Raw genomic sequence first — 16,226 nt, 5'->3', positions numbered from 1 at the left:
ATTTGCTGCCTGCTGGAACTAATCTCACTAACTTTAACCCACTTGAGGCTTTCTACTGCCTATTTATCTCATCCATGGGGATATGTCTTCTTCCTTATTTATGACTTTACTACTCTTAAATTGCCAGGTCATTGCCAATTTGTGTTAAATATTGCAGCATAATTATGTGTCTTACTATTTTAGTCATCATAATCATATGGTTGTATAACATTATTTTGCTTTTTTCCTCTTTTTAAAACTCAGGTTGTGAATGGGGTTCAGCAAGTATGAAGTGTGCCCCATTATCTCTCTTAGAGAAAATTAGACAATTAAAAGAATTTATGAATGTACTTGGTCTCTTTATTCTTTTTTTGCATGTATCTTTGTCTTTCTATCTGTTCTTTTTGGACTTATGAATTAACAACACCTCCTTGAAATATTTTCTTTTTTTTATGATTGTGCATAATGTCATATAATTAATATATCATGTGTTAAAAAATTTTACTGAAGTATAATTTAGCTACGTTAAAGTATGATTGCCACTACCTCTTTATTTAATGAGTAATATATCAGATGGCATCCAGCAATACAATTCTTTCCTATTTTTGATGTATCAAGGCTCACATAGAAAATGATGAAATGATAATGTTTATGTAGCATATTGGGGAAAATAGATGAGGATGTTGCTTTAAACTGAAAGTGAACAGATGAGAGTGGAGTGGAGGGTGGATGTTCAGCCTGTCCTAGTCCTGTGAGGCTTGCTCAGGCTTGAAGGGATGTTCACAATATACTGTAGCCGCAGACAACGTAGGAAGCTCTGTGAATGGAAATAATGTCTTAATACAGTCATACACCTTATGTAACAATGTTTCATTCAGCAAGGGACCACACATATTTAGGTGGTCCCATTAAATTACTAGTTTTTTGAGACAGAGTCCTGCTCTGTTGTGCAGTGGCATCATTATAGCTCACTACAGCCTTGAACTCCTGGGCTTAAGCCATCTTCCCAACTCAGCCTCCTACTGGGCAGCTGGGACCACAGGTACCTGCCACCATGACCAACTAATTAAAAAAAAAAAAAAAAAAAAAAAAAAAACATTTGTAGAGATTGGGTCTCACCATGTTGCTCAGGCTGATCTCAAAGTCTTAGCCTCAAGCAGTCCTCCTGCCTTAGCTTCCCAAAGTCCTGGGATTACAGGTGTGAGCCAGCATGCGCAGCCTGTAAGATTATAATAGAACTGAAAAGTTTCTATTGCCTCGTAAAGTTATAGCCATCCTAACATTGTAGCACAAAGCATTTCCTTTTCTGTGTTTAGATATGTTTAGATGTACAAACACTTAGCATTGTGTTACAGTTGCCTAGAGTATTCAGTAGAATAACATACTGTATGGGTTTGTTGCCTGGAGCAATAGGTCCTACCCTATAGTCTGTGTGTACAGTAATCTGTACAGTCCACATGTAAATACCGTCTATCATGTTTGCACAAAGACAAAATCACCTAATAGTGCATTTCTCAGAACATATCCTTGTCATTAAGCAACACATGACTGTAATTGGGTAGGTGTAGTTGTTTCAGATGAAAAATTGAGAGTCTTCTAGAGAATTTGTCTTCATGACTGTGCTAGTCCATTCTTGTATCACTATAAAGGAATGCCTGAGGCTAGGTAATTTATAAAGAAAAGAGGTTTAATTGGCTCACCATTCTGCAGGCTGAACAGGAAGCATGATGCTGCAGTCTACTTCTGGTGAGGCCTCAGGGAGCTTACAATCATGGCAGAATGTCAGATGGTGAGAACGATAGCAAGAGCAAGAGAAGAGGGATGTCTCAGACTTGTTAACAACCAGATCTCGTGTGAACCCAGTGAGAACTCACTTATTACCAAGGGGATGGTGCAAAACCATTTATGAGGGATTCACCCCCATGATCCAGTCACCCTCCACCAGGTCCCACCTCCAACATTGAGAGTCACATTTCACAGTAAAATTTGTAGGGCACAAACATCCATAGCAGTGATTAATTATAGCTGTATTTTTAATGTGTTTTTAGATAATCAGGAAATTATGTGAAGTCAGAAATAACACAGACAAGTCTTTCAGATGTTTGGATGAATTTTTAACTTTATCCAGATCTCTAGCATCTCTTCAACTTGTTATATCAATACTTTCATTTCTGTACTTAAAAGTGAATAAACAAAACTTTGGCTAATAAGAGATACCATTTTTGGGGGCATCCACTATGTCCTGGTCCCCCATGAACATTTTTAATCCTCATCATAACAGGGGAGTATGGATTTTTATTCTGATCTTATATAAGAGTAGTCTGAGTTTCACAGATTTTACTTAGTCAAAAAACTAGCTAGTAAGTAGTGGAATTAGGATCTAAATATAGGATAATCTGATCCTAAAGCCTGAAATAAATGTGTTTGCCATGTCTATAAGGAGGATTTACTGACATAGCATTTGTTGAATAATGACTTTTGGGTCTTTAGGTGTAAATTTTCCAGTGCTTCTCCCTCACGTACCAGTTGAGGCTTATACATTTCTGTGTTCACCTCCAACTTTTGTTTCATCATCCCTTTTGCCAATGGTGATATTTTGCAGGCATAGTGTAGGGCATACTGGCAATGTCAGTGGACTAGCATTTCTGTGTAAACAGTCATGGCTTTGGCCTCATTAGCATTGGGAACCTAGACCACCAGCTTTCGAATTCTAGCTCTGCTACTTACTAGCTGCGTGACTTTTGGCATGCTTTACAACCTCTTTGTGGCCCCGTTTTCTCATCATTGTATAATGATAGTAATAATAGTACCTACCTTATAAAGGATTGCTTTGACTAGTACGTAAATAAATGTATAGCACTTGACGTATTTCCTGGCATATAATATATATTGATTATTATAATTTGTGGTAACTGGATCATGATAATTGATGAATCACTTTTATAATTTTTTTTCTGTGGGAAAGAATATTAGAGAAGTATTAGTACATTAATTTAAAAAATAGCCAGCTAGCTTAATAATTGTATTTTGTAACACTGAAATTGTTTTTCTTTTTCTTTTCTTTTCTTCTTTTTTTTTTTTTTTTTTTTTTTTTTTTTTGAGATGGGGGCTCATTCTGTTACCCAGGCTGGAGTACAATGGTGTGATCTTGGCTCACTGCAACCTCTGTCCCTGCAGGTTCAAGTGATTCTCCTGCCTCAGCCTCCTGAATAGCTGGGATTAAAGGCATGTGCCACCACACCCAGCTAATTTTTGTATTTTTAGTGGAGATGAGATTTTACCATGTTGACCAGGCTGGTCTCAAATTCCTGACCTCAAGTGATCCATCTGCCTCACCTCCCAAAGTGCTGGGATCACAGGCGTGAGCCACTGTGCCCAGCCTGAAATTTTTTAATAGTAGTTTATCACTAAAATAACTTAGGGTCATACTGAAGCTACTAACATTATCTGTTCACAATTTTGTATGTGTTGTGATATATCTACACAGTAGAGGGTGGAGTGAAAAGAAGTCACAGTGTTTAAGTTGTGATGAAGATGCACTTATTCAATAATTTATTCTGTTCTATTTCTAATGTAGCAAAATATTTGCATTTCTAGGAAAGAGTTAAGAAAACAGACATGTTAGTATTAGAAAAGAAGGTCTTGGCCGGGCGTGGTGGCTCATGCTTGTAATTCCAGCACTTTGGGAGGCTGAGGGAGGTGGATCATGAGATCAAGAGTTAGAGAACAGCCTGGCGAACATGGTGAAACTGTCTCTACTAAAAATACAAAAATTAGCTGGGTGTGGTGGCACGTGACTGTAATCCCAACTACTCGGGAGGCTGAGGCAGGAGAGTCATTTGAATCCGGGAGGCGGAGGTTGCAATGAGCCAAGATTGCGCCATTGTACTCTAGCCTGGGCAACAAGAGTGAAACTCCGTCTCAAAAACAACAACAACAACAATAAGAAAAAAACAAAAAAGAAGGTCTTTTATTTTTCTTTTTAAATGTAAGTAAGCTTTTAATTACCAAAATTTGATGTCTAGACTTTTGTCAAAGCCATCTCAATTGCCAAGGAAATTTAATGACAAGGAGCTTAGGAAGAGATTTTTGTCTAGTTGGGAAAGTCAAAAGAATCTGTCTAATGGAGGCAGGAATTTACATGGGCAGTATAAAACAATATATTAATAAAACGTTCACCACATTTGCTTGAATTGTATTCAAATGTGAATGTTTCTTATGTTCTGGGATTTCAGGGGTTATCTACAAAAACTCTACCTGGCCTTGGTCCCTTTCTTGCTGTTTCGTATTGGAAAGGGGATGTATCACTTTGAAACTGATGAACTAGACCAGGGGCTGGCAAATTATGGTCCCCAGGCCAAATCTGGCTCAACATCTGTTTTGGTTAATAAACTTTTACTAGAATACAGCCATGCACATTCATTTACATATTGTCAGTAGCAGCTTCACATTTAGACAGCAGACTGAATAGTTGCAACAGGGACCGTGTGGCCAGAAAAGTCAAAAATATTTACTATTAATGTATTTTATTATAAAAAGCTTGTCAATCTAAATTCATACATAAGAGCTTTTCTTGCACTTTGTGTTATGTACTATCTCTTTTGAGAATATTTTCTCCACTAGATTTACTCAAAGCAGCAATAGTACTGAATAAAAATGGCTATTGTTTCATATATGTTAATCTTTTCCATTTCATTTAGATTATAAACATTCATAATGTGCATATTTTTATGGAAATATCCTTATATAAAATATTACAAATGTAGTGGCCAGGCATAGTGGCTCATACCTGTAAGCCCAGCACTTTGAGAGGCCAAGGCATGTAGATCGCCTGAGGTCAGGAGTTCGAGACCAGTCTGGCCAACATGGTGAAACCTTGTCTCTACTAAAAATACAGAAAATTTGGGTGTGGTGGCGTGCACTTGTAGTCCTAGCTACTTGGGAGGCTGAGATACAAGAATTGCTTGAACCTGAGGCAGAGGTTGCAGTGAGCCGAGATCATGCCACTGCACTCCAGCCTGCGTGTATTTTCACACTGCTGATAAAGACATTCCTGAGACTGTGCAATTGACAAAAGAAAGTGCTTTATTGGACTTACAGTTCCACATGGCTAGGGAGGCCTCACAATCACGGCAGAAAGTGAAAGGCACGTCTCACATGGTGGCAGATAAGATAAGAGAGCTTGTGCTGCAGAGAAACTCCCATTTTTAAAACCATCAGATCTCATGAGAATTATTCACTCTCATGAGAAGAGCATGGGAAAGATTTGCCCCCAAGATTAATTACCTCCCACTGCGTCCCTCCCACAACACATGGGAATTCAAGATGAGATTTGGGTGGGGACACAGCCAAACCTTATAATTCTGCCCCTGGCCCCTCACAAATCTCACGTCCCCACATTTCAAAACTAGTCATGCCTTTCCAACAGTCCCCCAAAATCTTATTTCAGCATTAACTCAAAAGTCCACAGTCCAGAGTCTCATCTGAGACAAGGCAAGTCCCTTCCGCCTTTGTGCCTGTAAAATCAAAAACAAGTTATTTACTTCCTACATACAATGGGGTATAAGAATAAGGTAAATACAGCTATTCTTGATGGGATAAATTGTCCAAAACAGAGGGGCTACAGGCCCCATGCAAGTCCAGAATCCACCGAGGCAGCCAGATTTTAAAGCTCCAAAACTATCTTCTTTGACTCCATGTCTCACATCCAGGTTACACTGATGCAAGAGGTGGGTTCCCATGGTCTTGGGCAGCTCTGCCTCTGTGGCTCTGCAGGGTAAAGCCTCCTTCCCTGCTGCTTTCATGGACTGGTGTTGAGTGTTTGAGGCTTTTCCAGTGCACAGTGCAAGCTGTCAGTGGATCTACCTTTCTGAGGTCTGGAAGATGGTGGCCCTCTTCTCCCAGCTCCACTAGGTGGTGCCCCTGTAGGGACTCTGTGTGAGGGTTCCGACCCCACGTTTCCCTTCAGCACTGCGGTAACAAAGGTTCTCCATGAGAACCCTGCTCCTGCATCAAACTCTGCCTGGATATCCAGGCATTTTCATGCATCCTTTGAAATCTAGGCAGAGGTTCCCAGACAGCAATTCTTCATGTCTGTGCACTGGCAGGCTGACACCATGTGGAAACTGCCAAGGCTTGAGGTTTGCACCCTCTGAAGCCACAACCCAAAATCTATGTTGGCCCCTTTCAGCCATGGTTAGAGCAGCAGGGACACAGGGCATCAAATCCCTAGGTTGCACACAGCACGGGGACCTGGGGCCTGGCCCACAAAACCACTTTTTCCTCCCCAACCTCCAGGCCTGTGATGGGAGGGTCTGTTGCAAAGGTCTCTGACATGCCCTGGAGACATTTTCCCCATTGTCTTGGTGATTAACATTTGGCAAATGTTCATCATTACTCATGCAAATTTCTGCAGCCAGCTTGAATTTCTTCTCAGAAAATGGGATTTTCTTTTCTATCGCATTGTCAGGCTGCAAATTTTCCAAACTTTTATGGTTTGTTTCCCTTTTAAAACAGAATGCCTTTAACAACACACAGGTCACCTCTTGAATGCTTTGCTGCCTAGAAGTTTCTTCCACCAGATACCGTAAGTCATCTCTCTCAAGTTCAAAATTCCACAGATCACTAGGACAGAGGCAAAAATGCACCAGTCTCTTTGCTAAAACATAAGAAGAGTCACCTTTGCTCCAGTTCCCAACAAGTTCCTCATCTCCATCTGAGAACACCTTAGCCTGGATTTCATTGTCTATATCATTATCAGCATTTTGGTCAAAGCCATTCAAGTCTCTAGGGAGCTCCAAACTTTCCCGAATGTTCCTGTCTTCTTCTGAGCCCTCCAAAGTGTTCCAACCTCTACCTATTACCCAGTTCCAAAATTGCTTCCATGTTTTCGGATATCTTTTCAGCAGCACCCCACTCTGCTAGTACAAATTTACTGTGTTAGTGTGTTTTCATGCTGCTGATAAAGACATACTAGAGACTGGGCAATTTACAAAAGAAATGTTTATTGGACTTACTGTGTCCGGAATTGGTGGGTTCTTGGTCTCACTGATTTGAAGAATGAACCGCGGACCCTCGCGGTGAGTGTTACAGTTCTTAAAGATGGTATGTCCGGAGTTTGTGCCTTCTGATGTTCGGATGTGTTCGGAGTTTCTTCCTTCTGGTGGGTTCATGGTCTCGCTGGCTTCAGGAGTGAAGCTGCAGACCTTCGTGGTGAGTGTTACAGCTCTTAAGGTGGTGCGTCTGGAGTTGCTCTTTCATCCCATCCGGAGTTGTCCATTCCTCCTGGTGGGTTCATGGTCTTGCTGGCCTCAGGAGTGAAGCTGCAGAGCTTCGCGGTGAGTGTTATAGCTCTTAAGGCGGCGCGTGTGGAGTGTTCGTTCCTCCCGTCCGGAGTTGTTAATTTCTCCCGGTGGGTTCATCCTCTCGCTGGCCTCAGGAGTGAAGCTGCAGACCTTTGTGGTGAGTGTTACAGCTCATAAAGGCAGTGCGGACCCAAAGAGTGAGCAGCAGCAAGATTTATTGCAAAGAGCGAAAGAACATACCTTCCACGGTGTGGAAGGGGACCCCAGCAGGTTGCAGTGCTGGCTCGGGCAGCCTGCTTTTATTCCCTTATCTGGCCCCACCCACATCCTGCTGTTTGGTCGATTTTACAGAGAGCTGATTTGTCCATTTTTTCAGAATGCTGATTGGTGTGTTTACAATCCCTGAGCTAGACACAGAGTGCTGATTGGTGCATTTATAATCCTTTAGCTAGACACAAAAGTTCTCCAAGTCCCCACTAGATTAGCTAGACACAGAGCACTGGTGCATTTACAAACCTTGAGCTAGACACAGGATGCTGATTGGTGCGTTTACAATCCTTTAGCTAGACCTAAGGGTTCTCCAAGTCCCCACCCAACTCAGGAGCCCAGCTGGCTTTGCCTAGTGGATCCATGCCAGGGCCACAGGTGGAGCTGCCTACCAGTCCCCTGCGGTGCGCCCTACCCCTCAGCCCTTGGATGGTCAATGGGACTGGGCACTGCGGAGCAGGGGGCAGTGCCTGTTGGGGAGGCTCAGGCCTGGTGGGAGCCCACTGCAGCGGCAGGTGGGGGAGGGGGCTCGGACATGGCAGGCTGCAGGTCCCTAGCCCTGCCCCGCGGGGAAGTAACTGAGGCCTGCTGAGAATTCAAGTGTGGCGTGGATGGACTGGCAGTTCTGGGGGACCCAGCGCTTCCCCACAGCTGCTGGCCTGAGTGCTAACCCCCTCACTGCCTAGGGCCTGTGGCACCAGCCGGCTGCCCCAAGTGTGGGGCCCACCTGGCCCATGCCCACCCAAACTCGCGCTGGTCTGTGAGCACAGCTCACAGCCCTGGTTCCCACTCGCGCCTCTCCCTCCACATCTCCCCCAAGCAGAGGGAGCTGGCTCCGGCCTCTGCCAGCCCAGAGAGGGGCTCCCACAGTGTAGTGGTGGGCTGAAGGGCTCCTTAAGCGCCTCCAGAGTGGACACCGAGGCTGAGGAGGGCGGAGAACCAGCAAGGGCTGCCAGCACGCTGTCACCTCTCATTACACTTCCACATGGCTGGGGAGGCCTCACAATCACAGCAGAAGGTGAAAAGCATGTCTCACATGGCAGGAGAGTGGGTGAATTCACACCGAGTGGGTGAATACTTACCCCCCACTGGGTCCCTCCCATAACACGTGCGAATTCAAGTTGAGATTTGGGTGGGGACACAGCCAAACCATATCGCTGGGTGTCAAAGGAGACTCCATCTCAAAACGAAAAACCTACACAGAAAGTAGGAAATGTGACTTAAAATATTGAATGGAACAATAATTCATCTCTTGTATGCTCATATTGTTTTGTGAAACCTGAACAAATTTGTTGAAGCAATTTATTGAGGTAAAGCACACTGACCTACAGTTCATACGACTTCTGAAGAAGACAAATACAGTATTAAAGCATTAGGACAAATATACAAGCTATAATGAACATCATCTAGTTAGCTCACATTTAGTGTAATTAAAAAGAAGCCTAGTTATTGATACTGACATTTTCATTTATTTGGTCCTTTGTTTCTATGCATCGTGTATGTTTCTATTTCTTTTATTTTTTAATCAATTTTTAGTACATTTTCTTTCACGTTTGCTCATTTTTAGTCCTTTCAGTCATTATTTCCATGGCTCTGCATTTTTTTTATTTTATTTTATTCTTTTGGTTCTGTCTTAGCTTGGAGTGAAAAATTGAGATCAGAACTCAACTAGAGCACTCATTGGTGCAAGAGTGATAGTGGGATTACCATCGACTCATGTCATCTTGTGAAGAGGCACTGTGCATCATCGTTATCATCAACAAATAAAATCCACGTAAAGGCCACCTCTCCAAAGCCTGCTTTCTCTTTTTAAAAGTAAATTTGAATAAACATTATGGGTAGAATTTATCAGGAGCAAAGTTCACTGAGAGTAAATCTTTTGTGAGGATTTTAGAACTTCTTATAATTCATTTACAGGTAAGTGTAGTTTACCTGCTCTAGGGAAATGATGTTTATTATTTAAAAATCAGAAATGAAAGAAGAAACCCCAAAGTAAGATGATTTATTTGCTTTTTGGTAAACTCGATTCTGTTTTGTAACCTTTGAAACATGGATTTTACGAATGATTCTATTAAAATGTATACTCCCTCTAGCGTGTGTTAATCATTATTGCTCTGCTGGGCCTACGGATTACCTGTCTGCATTGTAATGCAACATTCCTTAATATTTACAATAGAAATACCAATGGTTCATAAGACATCTCATATTTCTGTGAATAAAATGGGATTCACAAGAAATAAGGACTTGCCTCCAGAAACACATTTCAAAATATTAAAGTCCTCATAAAAATTCCTAGCATTATTTAAACCAGTATTGATTTAAACTAATGAAATAAAATATCTGACCACAATTTTGTACTTTAATGCTCGAAAAAGTAGATGAAATCATTGCAAGTACAGTTTTAGTATAAACGGAGCAAAAAATAGGTACTTCATTTATAATTGTGTTCAATGCATCAGACATTTATTAAGTCTCTAATTTGTGAAGGTCCTTTTCAGTTTGTGGGGGAAGGGGAAGGGATGTAGAGATGAAGTCAGATCCCTGTCCTTGGGTAAGGAGGACTGAGACAGACATGAGCATCTATAACTTTTTTTAGAGTATGAAGATCCGTTACTATGACATAAAAGCAGTAAGTGATCCAGAAATAAGAAGATGATCCCAAACCAAACTCAGGCCATGAGATTTCTAGCTCTGCCAAGTTTTTATCACTATTGAGAGGTCAGTCTTATAAATATTTGAGTAGAGAAGGAAAGGGGGAGGGTATGGAGATTGCCTAAATTTAGGGGTAAGAGGGACAAAGGCCTTTTTAGGAGGAGCTATCCTAGTGGAATCACATTTAATCATTGAATTCTATATGGAACTCAAAGAGTACTGTTCAAAGAGTTCTGTTCTTGGGTGCTTATAGAATGGTGAGGGAGACAAAAGTATAACTGGTTTCCCCAGCTACTCTGAAGGAAAATTCGGTCGAGCCCCTATTTCACTACCTGATCTATTCTGGATGGAATGTGCTCTGAGAATTTCTGTCTTTCTTTTTTTTCAGCACCTTTTTTCTTCCTTACTGCACGTTCTTAGCTTCAACTTTTCTACTCACTTCTCAACTTCACCAAACTGTATCCCCTGTGGACCTTTGCAGGAAATCTATCACATTAAGCGTAACATGACAGTTATAAATTTATTGAGGATTTGGTAGTCATAGCTGTGGGATATGATGAAGTTTCTATTCAAATAACCTGATCAATCTTTTATTTTTTAATTCATAATAGCCCCCTCCTTTTTTCCTTTTTCTCCTTTTTTCCTTTTTGCCTTTGTTAGATGCCCAGGCATGCCACAGTACCAGGTATAATCAGTACCAGCTCACATTCCTTTCCTTGTTCGGAAAGAGGACTAACTTTCTAGCTCATTACAGACACCCCTTCCCCTTTCCTCTCCACTTTCTTTTATGTGCCCACCTTATCTAAAAAAATCAAATGTTTAGCCAACTGGGATTAGTTTAGATTGTACAACCTGACCCCAGCCAATGGGGAAAGGGTACAGGGACAGGACTTACCTCAGGAATAAAGGCTCTTGTACCTCTTTGTTTAGGTGTGCTCTCATGGTGACTGGCCAAGGAGGCACCCCTCTGCGCAGAAGTAAAACTGCTTTGCTAAGAATCCTTTGTTTGAGTGTTCAGTTTCCTTAGGAGTTTGAGTGTTATTCCTAACATAGGAAAAGAGTTCATACCATTGAGGCCTCTTAGCCTCAACTCCTGTTTTCTCCTCTCTGTTAATCTCTATTGGCTCTCAAAAGCTACAACTCCCAATACATGTTGCTCTCTGACTCACCTAACAAATCCCATCCACCAAGCATAGTCTAGTCTTCTCTTTCTCCACAAAAATGCTGGTGAATATTTCTGAAATTATTCTTATTGTTAAATAAACAATACAGGAACCAGAGAGGAGGTGGAGAGAGGAAGAAGAAACACAAAGGAAATTAGTTTGGGGGGGAAAAAAAAAAAAAAAAAAAGATTTAAAGTGTCTAATTGGAGCATAGTGATTACAGTGTATGTCACTTAAAGCTCCATAATAGATCTTACAGCAAATTCTGATTAATCTCATTCCAACTGTGTGGTTGAACAATAAAGCATCATTCCAAAGTATCCTCATTATTTCCTGGTCCAGGAAAGTATTGCTTAAAGAAAAGAGAGGACTTTTCAGAAACAAAACTGTAGTCTTGACATTTGAGAATAAGACATACAACTGGCAAGAAATGCATGCTATCTATAGAATCAATTAAAAACAGACAAGATTATTAGGAAGTCATGCAATTGTGGTTGGATATTAAAAAACTCATTTTTCTCTATAATATCATAAACTTGACAATTTTTATAAAAGCAAGTGCACATATTTATAAATGTGGGGGATGTAGAAAATAAATTTTAATATTGCACATTATATACATAAAAAAATTGGAACAAATTAGTACTTATAAAATATTCAAAGGGCAGAATCTACTATTACATTTCTTATGTCTGTGTACATACTACACAATATTTCTTAGTAAAATGTGCTATGAAACCATTTAAGTGAAACTAGGACATTGTTTAATTTCTAAGGAAAAGTAAAGCATTTTTGCCAGATGGTTTAATTCATAAATATTTCAAAATATAAGCAAAAGAAAATTTTAACCTAAGTTAGTCTTGGGATATAGTCCATTTTTTTGTTTGTTTGGAATGCTATTTAAGTTCAAAATGCTTTGATGTTACCTGAATTTTTTTTTACATAATTCCAGATATTGGGCAAATTATTTGAGCAGTTGAATGACATTATCACAGATTCTGTTTCTATTATTCTGCTCTGCCATCCTCACGATGTTGGCTTTGGCTTTAGACTAACTTCCTCCTTGCTCCCAAGATGTCCAGAGCAGTCCTAGCCATCACATCTGTACACAACCACAGGAAACAAAGGATTTTTTTCAGAAGAGTGGAAAACTTACAAGCCCCAAGAACACCTTTCCTACCATCTGACTGGCTAGCTATGGATAACATATATACCCTTAAATCAATCCCTGGCAAAAGTAATGGGGCCATTATCATTGAGTCTAATCAGGATCGCCTTAAACCTATGCATACAGTCACTCTCTCCAGAGTTGCTTGGAAAGAAAGAAGACACGAAAGATGAATCAGCGTCTTGCAAAGAAGAGAAAAAAGTGATTTGTTTGGGAAGCCAACAGTGTTTTTTGGAGAAAAATTGTATCATACTACCAGTGGTTCTCAATCTTAGCTGCACATTAGAATCATCTGAGGAATTTTAAAAAATATTGATTTAACTGGTCTGAAGTTACACTATAGCTATTGGCAATAAACACACCCTTCTGGTAATTTTAATGTGTAAGTGTGAGAGCCACTGCTCTAGGTAAATTAAAAATAGAATAAAGAGACAAAATCTTCATGAATCTGCACACATTTAGATTCTCAAGCAGTTTTGTTTATGAGCCCTACTGAACATTACCTGAAAATTAACAATTGACTAGCAGGGCAAAATTACCAACACAAGATCTTAGACCACAGTTAACTTGCCAAACTGAAATGGTGCTCACTGCCATATTCATGGTACTTATTACAAGAATGTATGATATTAGGGTACTTAAAGTACCCAGACAACTTTTATAGTCAAGCTGTGTTCTAGTTTTATGTAAGTATAGGAATACAGTATCAGTCCCATTTTGGTCAGAAAACTGAGTTGCAAAGTGGCTGTTAGTGGAAGAGACAGAACCAAAGGTAATAGTATTATCCTAACGATAGTGTTCCCTCATTCTACTGTTGTTAGTAATTTTGTTATTGTATTTGAGAAATATCATTTGTTTTGGCTAAAGCAAAGCTTTATAATAGCTACCATTTATTGACAATTTGCTATGACCCAGGAGCTGTACTAGGTGATTTATTCCCACCCCAACTTTTATTTGATCCTCATGACACTCTTATAAAGTAAATATTACTTTACAGATAAGGAAATTGGAACCCAGGGAGTTCATTATTCCGCCAATGACTCGTATTAGTTCATTTTTCTGGGATCTGGATATGCCCATAAGGCTGTGGGTTACATTGCCATATATAATTTGTTGAGTTTATCAGTTCAACAAATACCTGTTGGTTGACTAACAGCTGATAGGTGCTAAGTTAGGCTCTGGATTGGATTGCATTTTCCCTCTACATTATAATTTACTTTTTTTTTCTTTCTTTAAGAAGTAGGTTTACACCAATTGATCTGCAGCTGCACCAAACACTTAACATCTGATCAAAGCACAATTGAATGAAAAAATGAATTCAATCTTTAGATTGTGATAATTTGGAGTTGCTCTTATTACAAAGACTAATGAAATTTTACCTAGACAAAAATTTCCTTTTCCTTAGGAACATCAAATATAAAAATAAAAGCGTTTTTAAAATGCAGCTTAAAAAATACTACCAGATACTTTCAAGCAAATATTGAGTTTCTGGTATGTATGTCTTGAGTTGTTCTCACACTTCATATTCTGTTTTTAATAAAAACAGCATTCTTAATGAGAAGAGGTAATTGGTCTGAAAAGCTGACATACATTTAGATACTTGGTTTAGAATGTTTTCTACTGATTGAAAGATAAGGGGAAAATAAACTGGGCCACAGCTATTCAGGACTTGCTACTTTAATTTTTCATAGGGATAACATTTTCCAAATTACTGAGATACGATATTGAAAATGAAGGGCAACCTTCTTGTTGGGTGAAAGTGTTAGAATAGCCCTAATGCAGAATCTCATTAAAGCAACTGTCAGGATTCCTCTATTTTACCATCACCTCCCCTATTCTGTAAGAAGCAACTGTCGTTTTGAGTGAGTGTACTGCCAAAGAGGCATTTACAAATAAATGAAAAATGTCACAATTGATTTCACTCCTTTCAGAATACTGTGTGTCAGCTTTGTCACAAACTGTCTTTGCTACTCTCTGTTTTAGATCTCCCAGCTGGACGTTCAAAATAGCTTTTGATGTTTTAGGGCCTCTTTTATTCGACCCTAGGTAAGCCCTCTATTGGTGACCTTTTATAAATATTTGTAAAGCTGTTTGAACTGTTAGAGAAAATGAAAACCCTTTCTCTCTGTAACTGCTGTTTTTGTAAAATAGCATCCAGATGTCAATTGTTTACATACACATTTGGTCATCTGGGGGAATTATTTCCATTACAAAACATTATAAAATGTTATAATAATATTTCACATTCTCTTCCCCAATACAATGGTTTGTTATTATGCTTAATTTAACAATAATGCAAATAACAATGTTACTTCTAAATAAGACATGACAAAGTTCTTCCTGTATTTTGAAAGAACTCAACAAGTGTCTAACTTTATCTTGAATAAATAAGTCATATGATTTATATGTAATATCAGTGATATATATTCATTGTTGCCATCACTATAAACCAGTCCACCAACACTACTGCCATCATAGTAATGTTACTGAAGACTTATACTGAGCCATATGCTTTGCTAAGCAATTCTATGAATTATAGAAATGTATCACAAGGGTGTCTGAATCCTAAATTAATATGGATTTGGAAAAAAGACAACTAATTAGAAATTGCTAGCAGTTGTTTTTTATTATGGATATTAAATTAAAGAGAAGCATATCTTTATATAATTATACTGTAAGAGATTTTAATCAGTATAATTAATTATAGATCATGCTATCATTTGTGAGTACTTAGCTTGCTACCGTTGACTTGAAAGATCATGGAATGGACCAATTAGCAATATTCTATTTCTCTTTGAAAATAGAGGTTTAAGCAGTTCATTAATTCAACAAATATTTATTGAGCACTATTAAGTGCCAGGTAGTTTACATTGAAGGCGTGATTGTGAAGAACATGTATCTATTCTTGAAGAGTTTAAAGTCTAGTGAGAGTCAGGGAAACATACAAGTGCAACATAGTGTGATGAGTGGAACAATAGAGATAGCATGGAATACAATATGAGAAATTATGTGGGCACCTAAGCCAGGCTAGGTATGGCTACTCGGGGAGTGATGTGGCAGTAGAATGTGTGAGAATAATTAAATTTTGAAGAAAGGAACAGATTGTGAATGGCCTCAAAAGTCATATTTAAGAATTCAGATATAATCGTGTAAAGTGGCAGTTAAACTGGAAAGATTCATATAATATCGTACAAAGTCAGGCTGGTGATATTCTCACAGAGCCAGCTAACCATGTTTAATAACTAGGAAAGCAGGCTATTCTTCCTTTCACAGCTATATAAATGGAATATATTTTCTAGAATATAAGATCTTTGTGAGCAAGAACCTGGTCTAATTTCCTTGATTCCCCAGGATCTATTGCAGTACTTTACACATACAGGCTCTTAGTATTTATAGTGTGGAATGATAAAATTATATGTAGATATCTAGAAAATGGATAAGTTGACCCAGTAGAGGCTCCCTCAAAGGTCGACTATTCATAACTATATACTCTTTTTATCCCTGATCAGTTGTCACAAATGGCAAAATTCCTTTCCACATCTCCTTTTTACTTTTAGATTCATAATGAGGGTCTTGTAAACCAAAAATAAAATTCTAAGTCCCCAACCAATTGAATGGACCCCTCCTATTAGCCCACAGCATTCCTAAGTTAACTGTAAAAATTAATTCCAGCCAGGATGGGAAGTGGAGGTT

This window comes from Theropithecus gelada, chromosome 2 (assembly GCF_003255815.1).
Source record: "Theropithecus gelada isolate Dixy chromosome 2, Tgel_1.0, whole genome shotgun sequence".
Classification (NCBI taxonomy): Eukaryota; Metazoa; Chordata; class Mammalia; order Primates; family Cercopithecidae; genus Theropithecus; species Theropithecus gelada.
This window is presented reverse-complemented; position numbering follows the sequence as displayed.